This window comes from Anopheles funestus, unplaced genomic scaffold, assembly GCF_943734845.2.
Source record: "Anopheles funestus unplaced genomic scaffold, idAnoFuneDA-416_04 scaffold_18_ctg1, whole genome shotgun sequence".
Lineage (NCBI taxonomy): Eukaryota > Metazoa > Arthropoda > Insecta > Diptera > Culicidae > Anopheles > Anopheles funestus.
The window spans coordinates 333,105-349,705 of NW_026045355.1; the positions used below are offsets into that span (position 1 = coordinate 333,105).

The window sequence follows — 16,601 nt, forward strand, 5'->3', positions numbered from 1 at the left end:
AGCCAAGACACATTAGCCAAGACACCTTAGCCAAGACACCTTAGCTAAGACACATTAGCCAAGACACCTTAGCCAAGACACATTAGCCAAAACACATTAGCCAAGACACATTAGCCAAGACACCTTAGCCAAGACACCTTAGCCAAGACACATTAGCCAAGACACATTAGCCAAGACACATTAGCCGAGACACCTTAGCCAAGACACCTTAGCCAAGACACATTAGCCAAGACACATTAGCCAAGACACCTTAGCCAAGACACCTTAGCCAAGACACATTAGCCAAGACACATTAGCCGAGACACCTTAGCCAATACACCTTAGCCAAGACACATTAGCCAAGACACCTTAGCCAAAACAACTTAGCTAAGACACATTAGCCAAGACACATTAGCCGAGACACCTTAGCCAAGACACCTTAGCCAAGACACATTAGCCAAGACACCTTAGCCAAGACAACTTAGCTAAGACACATTAGCCAAGACACATTAGCCAAGACACCTTAGCCAAGACACATTAGCCAAGACACATTAGCCAAGACACCTTAGCCAAGACACATTAGCCAAGACACCTTAGCCAAGACACATTAGCCGAGACACATTAGCCAAGACACCTTAGCCAAGACACATTAGCCAAGACACATTAGCCAAGACACATTAGCCAAGACACATTAGCCAAGACACATTAGCCAAGACACATTAGCCAAGACACCTTAGCCAAGACACCTTAGCCAAGACACCTTAGCCAAGACACATTAGCCAAGACACCTTAGCCAAGACACCTTAGCCAAGACACCTTAGCCAAGACACTTTAGCCAAGACACCTTAGCCAAGACACATTAGCCAAGACACATTAGCCAAGACACATTAGCCAAGACACCTTAGCCAAGACACCTTAGCCAAGACACATTAGCCGAGACACCTTAGCCAAGACACCTTAGCCAAGACACCTTAGCCAAGACACATTAGCCAAGACACATTAGCCAAGACACATTAGCCAAGACACATTAGCCAAGACACATTAGCCAAGACACATTAGCCAAGACACATTAGCCAAGACACATTAGCCAAGACACATTAGCCAAGACACATTAGCCAAGACACCTTAGCCAAGACACCTTAGCCAAGACACCTTAGCCAAGACACTTTAGCCAAGACACCTTAGCCAAGACACATTAGCCAAGACACATTAGCCAAGACACATTAGCCAAGACACCTTAGCCAAGACACCTTAGCCAAGACACATTAGCCGAGACACCTTAGCCAAGACACCTTAGCCAAGACACCTTAGCCAAGACACATTAGCCAAGACACATTAGCCAAGACACATTAGCCAAGACACATTAGCCAAGACACATTAGCCAAGACACATTAGCCAAGACACCTTAGCCAAGACACCTTAGCCAAGACACCTTAGCCAAGACACATTAGCCAAGACACCTTAGCCAAGACACCTTAGCCAAGACACATTAGCCAAGACACATTAGCCAAGACACATTAGCCAAGACACATTAGCCAAGACACATTAGCCAAGACACCTTAGCCAAGACACCTTAGCCAAGACACATTAGCCGAGACACCTTAGCCAAGACACCTTAGCCAAGACACCTTAGCCAAGACACCTTAGCCAAGACACATTAGCCAAGACACATTAGCCAAGACACCTTAGCCAAGACACATTAGCCAAGACACATTAGCCAAGACACATTAGCCAAGACACATTAGCCAAGACACATTAGCCAAGACACATTAGCCAAGACACATTAGCCAAGACACATTAGCCAAGACACCTTAGCCAAGACACATTAGCCAAGACACCTTAGCCAAGACACATTAGCCAAGACACCTTAGCCAAGACACATTAGCCAAGACACATTAGCCAAGACACATTAGCCAAGACACCTTAGCCAAGACACATTAGCCAAGACACCTTAGCCAAGACACATTAGCGAAGACACCTTAGCCAAGGCACCTTAGCCAAGACACATTAGCCAAGACACATAAGCCAAGACACCTTAGCCGAGACACATTAGCCAAGACACATTAGCCAAGACACATTAGCCAAGACACATTAGCCAAGACACCTTAGCCAAGACACATTAGCCAAGACACCTTAGCCAAGACACATTAGCCAAGACACCTTAGCCAAGACACCTTAGCCAAGACACCTTAGCCAAGACACATTAGCCAAGACACATTAGCCAAGACACCTTAGCCAAGACACCTTAGCCAAGACACATTAGCCAAGACACATTAGCCGAGACACCATAGCCAAGACACCTTAGCCAAGACACCTTAGCCAAGACACATTAGCCAAGACACATTAGCCGAGACACATTAGCCAAGACACCTTAGCCAAGACACATTAGCCAAGACACATTAGCCAAGACACCTTAGCCAAGACACATTAGCCAAGACACATTAGCCAAGACACATTAGCCAAGACACCTTAGCCAAGACACATTAGCCAAGACACATTAGCCAAGACACATTAGCCAAGACACATAAGCCGAGACACCTTAGCCAAGACACCTTAGCCAAGACACCTTAGCCAAGGCACATTAGCCAAGACACCTTAGCCAAGACACCTTAGCTAAGACACATTAGCCAAGACACCTTAGCCAAGACACATTAGCCAAGACACATTAGCCAAGACACCTTAGCCAAGACACATTAGCCAAGACACATTAGCCAAGACACCTTAGCCAAGACACATTAGCCAAGACACCTTAGCCAAGACACCTTAGCCAAGACACCTTAGCCAAGACACTTTAGCCAAGACACCTTAGCCAAGACACATTAGCCAAGACACATTAGCCAAGACACATTAGCCAAGACACCTTAGCCAAGACACCTTAGCCAAGACACATTAGCCGAGACACCTTAGCCAAGACACATTAGCCAAGACACCTTAGCCAAGACACATTAGCCAAGACACATTAGCCAAGACACCTTAGCCAAGACACATTAGCCAAGACACCTTAGCCAAGACACATTAGCCAAGACACATTAGCCAAGACACATTAGCCGAGACACATTAGCCAAGACACCTTAGCCAAGACACCTTAGCCAAGACACATTAGCCAAGACACATTAGCCGAGACACATTAGCCAAGACACCTTAGCCAAGACACCTTAGCCAAGACACATTAGCCAAGACACCTTAGCCAAGACACATTAGCCAAGACACATTAGCCAAGACACATTAGCCAAGACACCTTAGCCAAGACACATTAGCCAAGACACCTTAGCCAAGACACATTAGCCAAGACACATAAGCCGAGACACCTTAGCCAAGACACCTTAGCCAAGACACCTTAGCCAAGGCACATTAGCCAAGACACCTTAGCCAAGACACCTTAGCTAAGACACATTAGCCAAGACACCTTAGCCAAGACACATTAGCCAAGACACATTAGCCAAGACACCTTAGCCAAGACACATTAGCCAAGACACATTAGCCAAGACACCTTAGCCAAGACACATTAGCCAAGACACCTTAGCCAAGACACCTTAGCCAAGACACCTTAGCCAAGACACTTTAGCCAAGACACCTTAGCCAAGACACCTTAGCCAAGACACATTAGCCAAGACACATTAGCCAAGACACCTTAGCCAAGACACCTTAGCCAAGACACATTAGCCGAGACACCTTAGCCAAGACACATTAGCCAAGACACCTTAGCCAAGACACCTTAGCCAAGACACTTTAGCCAAGACACCTTAGCCAAGACACATTAGCCAAGACACATTAGCCGAGACACCTTAGCCAAGACACCTTAGCCAAGACACCCTAGCCAAGACACCTTAGCCAAGACACATTAGCCGAGACACATTAGCCAAGACACCTTAGCCAAGACACCTTAGCCAAGACACATTAGCCAAGACACATTAGCCAAGACACCTTAGCCGAGACACATTAGCCAAGACACATTAGCCAAGACACATTAGCCAAGACACATTAGCCAAGACACCTTAGCCAAGACACCTTAGCCAAGACACCTTAGCCAAGACACATTAGCCAAGACACCTTAGCCAAGACACCTTAGCCAAGACACCTTAGCCAAGACACATTAGCCAAGACACATTAGCCAAGACACCTTAGCCAAGACACCTTAGCCAAGACACATTAGCCAAGACACATTAGCCGAGACACCATAGCCAAGACACCTTAGCCAAGACACCTTAGCCAAGACACATTAGCCAAGACACATTAGCCGAGACACATTAGCCAAGACACCTTAGCCAAGACACCTTAGCCAAGACACATTAGCCAAGACACCTTAGCCAAGACACATTAGCCAAGACACATTAGCCAAGACACATTAGCCAAGACACCTTAGCCAAGACACATTAGCCAAGACACCTTAGCCAAGACACATTAGCCAAGACACATAAGCCGAGACACCTTAGCCAAGACACCTTAGCCAAGACACCTTAGCCAAGGCACATTAGCCAAGACACCTTAGCCAAGACACCTTAGCTAAGACACATTAGCCAAGACACCTTAGCCAAGACACATTAGCCAAGACACATTAGCCAAGACACCTTAGCCAAGACACATTAGCCAAGACACATTAGCCAAGACACATTAGCCAAGACACATTAGCCAAGACACCTTAGCCAAGACACCTTAGCCAAGACACCTTAGCCAAGACACTTTAGCCAAGACACCTTAGCCAAGACACATTAGCCAAGACACATTAGCCAAGACACATTAGCCAAGACACCTTAGCCAAGACACCTTAGCCAAGACACATTAGCCAAGACACCTTAGCCAAGACACCTTAGCCAAGGCACATTAGCCAAGACACCTTAGCCAAGACACCTTAGCTAAGACACATTAGCCAAGACACATTAGCCAAGACACATTAGCCAAGACACATTAGCCAAGACACCTTAGCCAAGACACCTTAGCCAAGACACATTAGCCAAGACACATTAGCCAAGACACCTTAGCCAAGACACATTAGCCAAGACACATTAGCCGAGACACCTTAGCCAAGACACCTTAGCCAAGACACCCTAGCCAAGACACCTTAGCCAAGACACATTAGCCGAGACACATTAGCCAAGACACCTTAGCCAAGACACCTTAGCCAAGACACATTAGCCAAGACACCTTAGCCAAGACACATTAGCCAAGACACATTAGCCAAGACACCTTAGCCAGGACACATTAGCCAAGACACATTAGCCAAGACACATTAGCCAAGACACCTTAGCCAAGACACATTAGCCAAGACACATTAGCCAAGACACATTAGCCAAGACACCTTAGCCAAGACACATTAGCCAAGACACATTAGCCAAGACACCTTAGCCAAGACACATTAGCCAAGACACATTAGCCAAGACACCTTAGCCAAGACACATTAGCCAAGACACATTAGCCGAGACACCTTAGCCAAGACACCTTAGCCAAGACACATTAGCCAAGACACCTTAGCCAAGACACCTTAGCCAAGACACCTTAGCCAAGACACATTAGCCAAGACACCTTAGCCAAGACACATTAGCCAAGACACCTTAGCCAAGACACCTTAGCCAAGACACCTTAGCCAAGACACCTTAGCCAAGACACCTTAGCTAAGACACATTAGCCAAGACACCTTAGCCAAGACACATTAGCCAAGACACCTTAGCCAAGACACCTTAGCCAAGACACCTTAGCCAAGACACCTTAGCCAAGACACATTAGCCAAGACACATTGGCCAAGACACATTAGCCGAGACACCTTAGCCAAGACACCTTAGCCAAGACACCTTAGCCAAGACACATTAGCCAAGACACATTAGCCAAGACACCTTAGCCAAGACACATTAGCCAAGACACATTAGCCAAGACACATTAGCCAAGACACATTAGCCAAGACACATTAGCCAAGACACATTAGCCAAGACACATTAGCCAAGACACATTAGCCAAGACACCTTAGCCAAGACACATTAGCCAAGACACCTTAGCCAAGACACATTAGCCAAGACACCTTAGCCAAGACACATTAGCCAAGACACATTAGCCAAGACACATTAGCCAAGACACCTTAGCCAAGACACATTAGCCAAGACACATTAGCGAAGACACCTTAGCCAAGACACCTTAGCCAAGACACATTAGCCAAGACACATTAGCCGAGACACCTTAGCCAAGACACCTTAGCCAAGACACCTTAGCCAAGACACATTAGCCAAGACACATTAGCCAAGACACCTTAGCCGAGACACATTAGCCAAGACACCTTAGCCGAGACACCTTAGCCAAGACACCTTAGCCAAGACACCTTAGCCAAGACACCTTAGCCAAGACACATTAGCCAAGACACCTTAGCCAAGACACTTTAGCCAAGACACATTAGCCAAGACACATTAGCCAAGACACCTTAGCCAAGACACCTTAGCCAAGACACATTAGCCAAGACACCTTAGCCAAGACACCTTAGCCAAGACACATTAGCCAAGACACATTAGCCAAGACACATTAGCCAAGACACCTTAGCCAAGACACCTTAGCCAAGACACATTAGCCAAGACACATTAGCCGAGACACCATAGCCAAGACACCTTAGAAAAGACACCTTAGCCTAGACACATTAGCCAAGACACATTCGCCGAGACACATTAGCCAAGACACCTTAGCCAAGACACCTTAGCCAAGACACATTAGCCAAGACACCTTAGCCAAGACACATTAGCCAAGACACATTAGCCAAGACACATTAGCCAAGACACATTAGCCAAGACACCTTAGCCAAGACACATTAGCCAAGACACCTTAGCCAAGACACATTAGCCAAGACACATAAGCCGAGACACCTTAGCCAAGACACCTTAGCCAAGACACATTAGCCAAGACACCTTAGCCAAGACACATTAGCCAAGACACCTTAGCCAAGACACTTTAGCCAAGACACATTAGCCAAGACACATTAGTCAAGACACATTAGCCAAGACACCTTAGCCAAGACACATTAGCCGAGACACATTAGCCAAGACACCTTAGCCAAGACACCTTAGCCAAGACACATTAGCCAAGACACCTTAGCCAAGACACATTAGCCAAGACACATTAGCCAAGACACCTTAGCCAGGACACATTAGCCAAGACACATTAGCCAAGACACATTAGCCAAGACACATTAGCCAAGACACCTTAGCCAAGACACATTAGCCAAGACACATTAGCCAAGACACATTAGCCAAGACACATTAGCCAAGACACATTAGCCAAGACACCTTAGCCAAGACACATTAGCCAAGACACCTTAGCCAAGACACATTAGCGAAGACACCTTAGCCAAGACACCTTAGCCAAGACACATTAGCCAAGACACATTAGCCGAGACACCTTAGCCAAGACACCTTAGCCAAGACACCTTAGCCAAGACACATTAGCCAAGACACATTAGCCAAGACACCTTAGCCGAGACACATTAGCCAAGACACATTAGCCAAGACACATTAGCCAAGACACCTTAGCCAAGACACCTTAGCCAAGACACCTTAGCCAAGACACATTAGCCAAGACACATTAGCCAAGACACCTTAGCCAAGACACCTTAGCCAAGACACCTTAGCCAAGACACATTAGCCAAGACACCTTAGCCAAGACACATTAGCCAAGACACCTTAGCCAAGACACATTAGCCAAGACACATTAGCCAAGACACATTAGATAAGACACCTTAGCCAAGACACATTAGCCAAGACACATTAGCCAAGACACATTAGCCAAGACACATTAGCCAAGACACCTTAGCCAAGACACCTTAGCCAAGACACCTTAGCCAAGACACCTTAGCCAAGACACCTTAGCCAAGACACATTAGCCAAGACACATTAGCCAAGACACCTTAGCCAAGACACCTTAGCCAAGACACATTAGCCAAGACACCTTAGCCAAGACACCTTAGCCAAGACACCTTAGCCAAGACACCTTAGCCAAGACACATTAGCCAAGACACCTTAGCCAAGACACCTTAGCTAAGACACATTAGCCAAGACACCTTAGCCAAGACACATTAGCCAAGACACATTAGCCAAGACACCTTAGCCAAGACACATTAGCCAAGACACATTAGCCAAGACACCTTAGCCAAGACACCTTAGCCAAGACACCTTAGCCAAGACACATTAGCCGAGACACCTTAGCCAAGACACCTTAGCCGAGACACATTAGCCAAGACACATTAGCCAAGACACCTTAGCCAAGACACCTTAGCCAAGACACCTTAGCCAAGACACATTAGCCAAGACACATTAGCCAAGACACCTTAGCCAAGACACCTTAGCCAAGACACCTTAGCCAAGACACCTTAGCCAAGACACCTTAGCCAAGACACCTTAGCCAAGACACATTAGCCAAGACACCTTAGCCAAGACACATTAGCCAAGACACATTAGCCAAGACACCTTAGCCAAGACACATTAGCCAAGACACATTAGCCAAGACACATTAGCCAAGACACCTTAGCCAAGACACATTAGCCAAGACACATTAGCCAAGACACCTTAGCCAAGACACATTAGCCAAGACACATTAGCCAAGACACCTTAGCCAAGACACATTAGCCAAGACACATTAGCCAAGACACCTTAGCCAAGACACCTTAGCCAAGACACATTAGCCAAGACACCTTAGCTAAGACACCTTAGCCAAGACACCTTAGCCAAGACACCTTAGCTAAGACACATTAGCCAAGACACCTTAGCCAAGACACATTAGCCAAGACACATTAGCCGAGACACCTTAGCCAAGACACCTTAGCCAAGACACATTAGCCAAGACACATTAGCCGAGACACATTAGCCGAGACACCTTAGCCAAGACACCTTAGCCAAGACACCTTAGCCAAGACACCTTAGCCAAGACACCTTAGCCAAGACACATTAGCCAAGACACCTTAGCCAAGACACCTTAGCCAAGACACATTAGAAGAGACACCTTAGCCAAGACACCTTAGCCAAGACACCTTAGCCAAGACACCTTAGCCAAGACACATTAGCCAAGACACATTAGCCGAGACACCTTAGCCGAGACACATTAGCCAAGACACATTAGCCAAGACACATTAGCCAAGACACCTTAGCCAAGACACCTTAGCCAAGACACCTTAGCCAAGACACATTAGCCAAGACACATTAGCCAAGACACCTTAGCCAAGACACATTAGCCAAGACACATTAGCCAAGACACATTAGCCAAGACACCTTAGCCAAGACACATTAGCCAAGACACATTAGCCAAGACACATTAGCCAAGACACATTAGCCGAGACACCTTAGCTAAGACACCTTAGCCAAGACACATTAGCCAAGACACATTAGCCAAGACACCTTAGCCAAGACACATTAGCCAAGACACATTAGCCGAGACACCTTAGCCAAGACACCTTAGCCAAGACACATTAGCCAAGACACCTTAGCCAAGACAACTTAGCTAAGACACATTAGCCAAGACACATTAGCCGAGACACCTTAGCCAAGACACCTTAGCCAAGACACATTAGCCAAGACACCTTAGCCAAGACAACTTAGCTAAGACACATTAGCCAAGACACATTAGCCAAGACACCTTAGCCAAGACACATTAGCCAAGACACATTAGCCAAGACACCTTAGCCAAGACACATTAGCCAAGACACCTTAGCCAAGACACCTTAGCCAAGACACCTTAGCCAAGACACTTTAGCCAAGACACATTAGCCAAGACACCTTAGCCAAGACACATTAGCCAAGACACCTTAGCCAAGACACATTAGCCAAGACACATTAGCCAAGACACATTAGCCAAGACACCTTAGCCAAGACACCTTAGCCAAGACACATTAGCCAAGACACATTAGCCAAGACACCTTAGCCAAGACACCTTAGCCAAGACACCTTAGCCAAGACACCTTAGCCAAGACACATTAGCCGAGACACATTAGCCAAGACACCTTAGCCAAGACACCTTAGCCAAGACACATTAGCCGAGACACCTTAGCCAAGACACCTTAGCCGAGACACATTAGCCAAGACACATTAGCCAAGACACATTAGCCAAGACACCTTAGCCAAGACACCTTAGCCAAGACACCTTAGCCAAGACACATTACCCAAGACACATTAGCCAAGACACCTTAGCCAAGACACATTAGCCAAGACACCTTAGCCAAGACACATTAGCGAAGACACCTTAGCCAAGACACCTTAGCCAAGACACATTAGCCAAGACACCTTAGCCAAGACACATAAGCCGAGACACCTTAGCCAAGACACCTTAGCCAAGACACCTTAGCCAAGACACATTAGCCAAGACACCTTAGCCAAGACACATTAGCCAAGACACATTAGCCAAGACACATTAGCCAAGACACCTTAGCCAAGACACATTAGCCAAGACACCTTAGCCAAGACACATTAGCCAAGACACCTTAGCCGAGACACCTTAGCCAAGACACCTTAGCCAAGACACCTTAGCCAAGACACATAAGCCAAGACACATTAGCCAAGACACCTTAGCCGAGACACATTAGCCAAGACACATTAGCCAAGACACATTAGCCAAGACACCTTAGCCAAGACACCTTAGCCAAGACACATTAGCCAAGACACCTTAGCCAAGACACATTAGCGAAGACACCTTAGCCAAGACACCTTAGCCAAGACACATTAGCCAAGACACATTAGCCAAGACACATTAGCCGAGACACATTAGCCAAGACACCTTAGCCAAGACACCTTAGCCAAGACACATTAGCCAAGACACCTTAGCCAAGACACATTAGCCAAGACACCTTAGCCAAGACACATTAGCCAAGACACATTAGCCAAGACACAGTAGCCAAGACACATTAGCCAAGACACATTAGCCAAGACACCTTAGCCAAGACACATTAGCCAAGACACCTTAGCCAAGACACATTAGCGAAGACACCTTAGCCAAGACACCTTAGCCAAGACACATTAGCCAAGACACATTAGCCAAGACACATTAGCCGAGACACATTAGCCAAGACACATAAGCCAAGACACCTTAGCCAAGACACCTTAGCCAAGACACATTAGCCAAGACACATTAGCCAAGACACCTTAGCCAAGACACATTAGCCAAGACACATTAGCCAAGACACCTTAGCCAAGACACATTAGCCAAGACACATTAGCCAAGACACATTAGCCAAGACACATTAGCCAAGACACATTAGCCAAGACACCTTAGCCAAGACACCTTAGCCAAGACACATTAGCCAAGACACATTAGCCAAGACACCTTAGCCAAGACACATTAGCCAAGACACATTAGCCAAGACACAGTAGCCAAGACACATTAGCCAAGACACATTAGCCAAGACACCTTAGCCAAGACACATTAGCCAAGACACCTTAGCCAAGACACATTAGCCAAGACACCTTAGCCAAGACACCTTAGCCAAGACACTTTAGCCAAGACACATTAGCCAAGACACATTAGCCGAGACACATTAGCCAAGACACCTTAGCCAAGACACCTTAGCCAAGACACATTAGCCAAGACACATTAGCCAAGACACCTTAGCCGAGACACATTAGCCAAGAAACCTTAGCCAAGACACATTAGCCAAGACACCTTAGCCAAGACACATTAGCCAAGACACCTTAGCCAAGACACTTTAGCCAAGACACATTAGCCAAGACACCTTAGCCAAGACACCTTAGCCAAGACACCTTAGCCAAGACACCTTAGCCAAGACACCTTAGCCAAGACACCTTAGCCAAGACACCTTAGCCAAGACACATTAGACAAGACACATTAGCCAAGACACATTATCCAAGACACATTAGCCAAGACACATTAGCCAAGACACCTTAGCCAAGACACCTTAGCCAAGACACCTTAGCCAAGACACATTAGCCAAGACACCTTAGCCAAGACACATTAGCGAGGACACCTTAGCCAAGACACCTTAGTAAAGACATATTAGCCAAGACACATTAGCCAAGACACATTAGCCAAGACACATTAGCCAAGACACATTAGCGAAGACAACTTAGCCAAGACACATTAGCGAAGACACATTAGCCAAGACACCTTAGCCAAGACACATTAGCCGAGACACATTAGCCAAGACACCTTAGCCGAGACACCTTAGCCAAGACACCTTAGCCAAGACACAGTAGCCAAGACACATTAGCCAAGACACATTAGCCGAGACACATTAGCCAAGACACCTTAGCCAAGACACCTTAGCCAAGACACCTTAGCCAAGACACATTAGCCGAGACACATTAGCCAAGACACCTTAGCCAAGACACCTTAGCCAAGACACATTAGCCAAGACACCTTAGCCAAGACACCTTAGCCAAGACACATTAGCCAAGACACATTAGCCAAGACACCTTAGCCAAGACACCTTAGCCAAGACACCTTAGCCAAGACACCTTAGCCAAGACACCTTAGCCAAGACACCTTAGCCAAGACACATTAGCCAAGACACCTTAGCCAAGACACATTAGCCAAGACACATTAGCCAAGACACCTTAGCCAAGACACATTAGCCAAGACACATTAGCCGAGACACCTTAGCCAAGACACATTAGCCAAGACACCTTAGCCAAGACACATTAGCCAAGACACATTAGCCAAGACACCTTAGCCAAGACACCATAAACAAGACACCTTAGCCAAGACACCTTAGCCAAGACACCTTAGCCAAGACACATTAGCCAAGACACCTTAGCCAAGACACATTAGCCAAGACACCTTAGCCAAGACACCTTAGCCAAGACACATTAGCCAAGACACCTTAGCCAAGACACATTAGCCAAGACACATTAGCCAAGACACCTTAGCCAAGACACATTAGCCAAGACACATTAGCCAAGACACATTAGCCAAGACACCTTAGCCAAGACACATTAGCCAAGACACCTTAGCCAAGACACATTAGCCAAGACACCTTAGCCAAGACACATTAGCGAAGACACCTTAGCCAAGACACCATAGCCAAGACACCTTAGCCAAGACACCTTAGCCAAGACACCTTAGCCAAGACACATTAGCCAAGACACCTTAGCCAAGACACATTAGCCAAGACACATTAGCCAAGACACATTAGCCAAGACACATAAGCCAAGACACCTTAGCCAAGACACATTAGCCAAGACACATTAGCCGAGACACCTTAGCCAAGACACATTAGCCAAGACACCTTAGCCAAGACACATTAGCCAAGACACATTAGCCAAGACACATTAGCCAAGACACCTTAGCCAAGACACATTAGCCAAGACACCTTAGCCAAGACACTTTAGCCAAGACACATTAGCCAAGACACCTTAGCCAAGACACATTAGCCAAGACACATTAGCCAAGACACCTTAGCCAAAACACATTAGCCAAGACACATTAGCCAAGACACATTAGCCGAGACACCTTAGCCAAGACACCTTAGCCAAGACACCTTAGCCAAGACACATTAGCCAAGACACATTAGCCAAGACACATTAGCCAAGACACCTTAGCCGAGACACCTTAGCCAAGACACATTAGCCAAGACACCTTAGCCAAGACACATTAGCCAAGACACATTAGCCAAGACACATTAGCCGAGACACCTTAGCCAAGACACCTTAGCCAAGACACATTAGCCAAGACACATTAGCCAAGACACCTTAGCCAAGACACATTAGCCAAGACACATTAGCCAAGACACATTAGCCAAGACACATTAGCCAAGACACATTAGCGAAGACACATTAGCCAAGACACATTAGCCAAGACACCTTAGCCAAGACACATTAGCCAAGACACCTTAGCCAAGACACATTAGCCAAGACACATTAGCCAAGACACATTAGCCAAGACACCTTAGCCAAGACACCTTAGCCAAAACACATTAGCCAAGACACATTAGCCAAGACACATTAGCCGAGACACCTTAGCCAAGACACCTTAGCCAAGACACCTTAGCCAAGACACATTAGCCAAGACACATTAGCCAAGACACCTTAGCCGAGACACCTTAGCCAAGACACATTAGCCAAGACACCTTAGCCAAGACACATTAGCCAAGACACATTAGCCAAGACACATTAGCCAAGACACCTTAGCCAAGACACATTAGCCAAGACACCTTAGCCAAGACACATTAGCCAAGACACCTTAGCCAAGACACATTAGCCAAGACACATTAGCCAAGACACATTAGCCAAGACACCTTAGCCAAGACACCTTAGCCAAGACACATTAGCCAAGACACATTAGCCAAGACACATAAGCCAAGACACATTAGCCAAGACACATAAGCCAAGACACCTTAGCCAAGACACATTAGCCAAGACACCTTAGCCAAGACACATTAGCCAAGACACCTTAGCCAAGACACCTTAGCCAAGACACATTAGCCAAGACACATTAGCCAAGACACATTAGCCGAGACACATTAGCCAAGACACATTAGCCGAGACACCTTAGCCAAGACACCTTAGCCAAGACACCTTAGCCAAGACACATTAGCCAAGACACATTAGCCAAGACACCTTAGCCGAGACACATTAGCCAAGACACCTTAGCCAAGACACCTTAGCCAAGACACCTTAGCCAAGACACCTTAGCCAAGACACATTAGCCAAGACACCTTAGCCAAGACACATTAGCCAAGACACATTAGCCAAGACACATTAGCCAAGACACCTTAGCCAAGACACCTTAGCCTAGACACATTAGCCAAGACACATTAGCGAAGACACCTTAGCCAAGACACCTTAGCCAAGACACATTAGCCAAGACACATTAGCCAAGACACCTTAGCCAAGACACCTTAGCCAAGACACATTAGCCAAGACACCTTAGCCAAGACACCTTAGCCAAGACACCTTAGCCAAGACACATTAGCCAAGACACATTAGCCAAGACACCTTAGCCAAGACACCTTTGCCAAGACACATTAGCCAAGACACATTAGCAAAGACACCTTAGCCAAGACACCTTAGCCAAGACACATTAGCCAAGACACCTTAGCGAAGACACCTTAGCCAAGACACATTAGCCAAGACACATTCGCCAAGACACATTAGCCAAGACACCTTAGCCAAGACACATTAGCCAAGACACATTAGCCAAGACACATTAGCCAAGACACATTAGCCAAGACACCTTAGCCAAGACACATTAGCCAAGACACCTTAGCCAAGACACATTAGCGAAGACACCTTAGCCAAGACACCTTAGCCAAGACACATTAGCCAAGACACATTAGCCAAGACACATTAGCCGAGACACCTTAGCCAAGACACCTTAGCCAAGACACCTTAGCCAAGACACATTAGCCAAGACACATTAGCCAAGACACCTTAGCCGAGACACATTAGCCAAGACACATTAGCCAAGACACATTAGCCAAGACACCTTAGCCAAGACACCTTAGCCAAGACACCTTAGCCAAGACACATTAGCCAAGACACCTTAGCCAAGACACCTTAGCCAAGACACATTAGCCAAGACACCTTAGCCAAGACACCTTAGCCAAGACACATTAGCCAAGACACCTTAGCCAAGACACATTAGCCAAGACACCTTAGCCAAGACACCTTAGCCAAGACACCTTAGCCAAGACACATTAGCCAAGACACATTAGCCAAGACACATTAGCCAAGACACCTTATTAAAGACACATTAGCCAAGACACCTTAGCCAAGACACCTTAGCCAAGACACCTTAGCCAAGACACATTAGCCAAGACACATTAGCCAAGACACATTAGCCAAGACACATTAGCCAAGACACATTAGCCAAGACACCTTAGCCAAGACACATTATCCAAGACACCTTAGCCAAGACACATTAGCCAAGACACCTTAGCCAAGACACCTTAGCCAAGACACCTTAGCCAAGACACTTTAGCCAAGACACATTAGCCAAGACACCTTAGCCAAGACACCTTAGCCAAGACACCTTAGCCAAGACACATTAGCCAAGACACATTAGCCAAGACACATTAGCCAAGACACATTAGCCAAGACACATTAGCCAAGACACCTTAGCCATGACACATTAGCGAAGACACCTTAGCCAAGACACCTTAGCCAAGACACATTAGCCAAGACACCTTAGCCAAGACACATTAGCCGAGACACATTAGCCAAGACACATTAGCCGAGACACCTTAGCCAAGACACCTTAGCCAAGACACCTTAGCCAAGACACATTAGCCAAGACACATTAGCCAAGACACCTTAGCCGAGACACATTAGCCAAGACACATTAGCCAAGACACATTAGCCAAGACACCTTAGCCACGACACCTTAGCCAAGACAGCTTAGCTAAGACACATTAGCCAAGACACCTTAGCCAAGACACATTAGCCAAGACACATTAGCCAAGACACATTAGCCAAGACACATTAGCCAAGACACATTAGCCAAGACACCTTAGCCAAGACACCTTAGCCAAGACACCTTAGCCAAGACACATTAGCGAAGACACCTTAGCCAAGACACCTTAGCCAAGACACATTAGCCAAGACACATTAGCCAAGACACATTAGCCAAGACACCTTAGCCAAGACACATTAGCCAAGACACCTTAGCCAAGACACCTTAGCCTAGACACATTAGCCAAGACACCTTAGCCAAGACAC

General features: G+C 46.5%; 1 long non-coding RNA gene across 1 annotated transcript in view; it reads right to left on the minus strand.

Moving 5' to 3' along the window:
• LOC125774522 (uncharacterized) overlaps window positions 1–16,279 on the minus strand; it is a 102,656-nt gene extending 86,377 nt beyond the window's left edge. The window contains exon 1 of the long non-coding RNA XR_007421004.1: window positions 16,252–16,279. This is a non-coding gene — a long non-coding RNA (uncharacterized LOC125774522). The remainder of the gene's footprint in view (window positions 1–16,251) is intronic.
• Window positions 16,280–16,601: the final 322 nt, after the last annotated feature.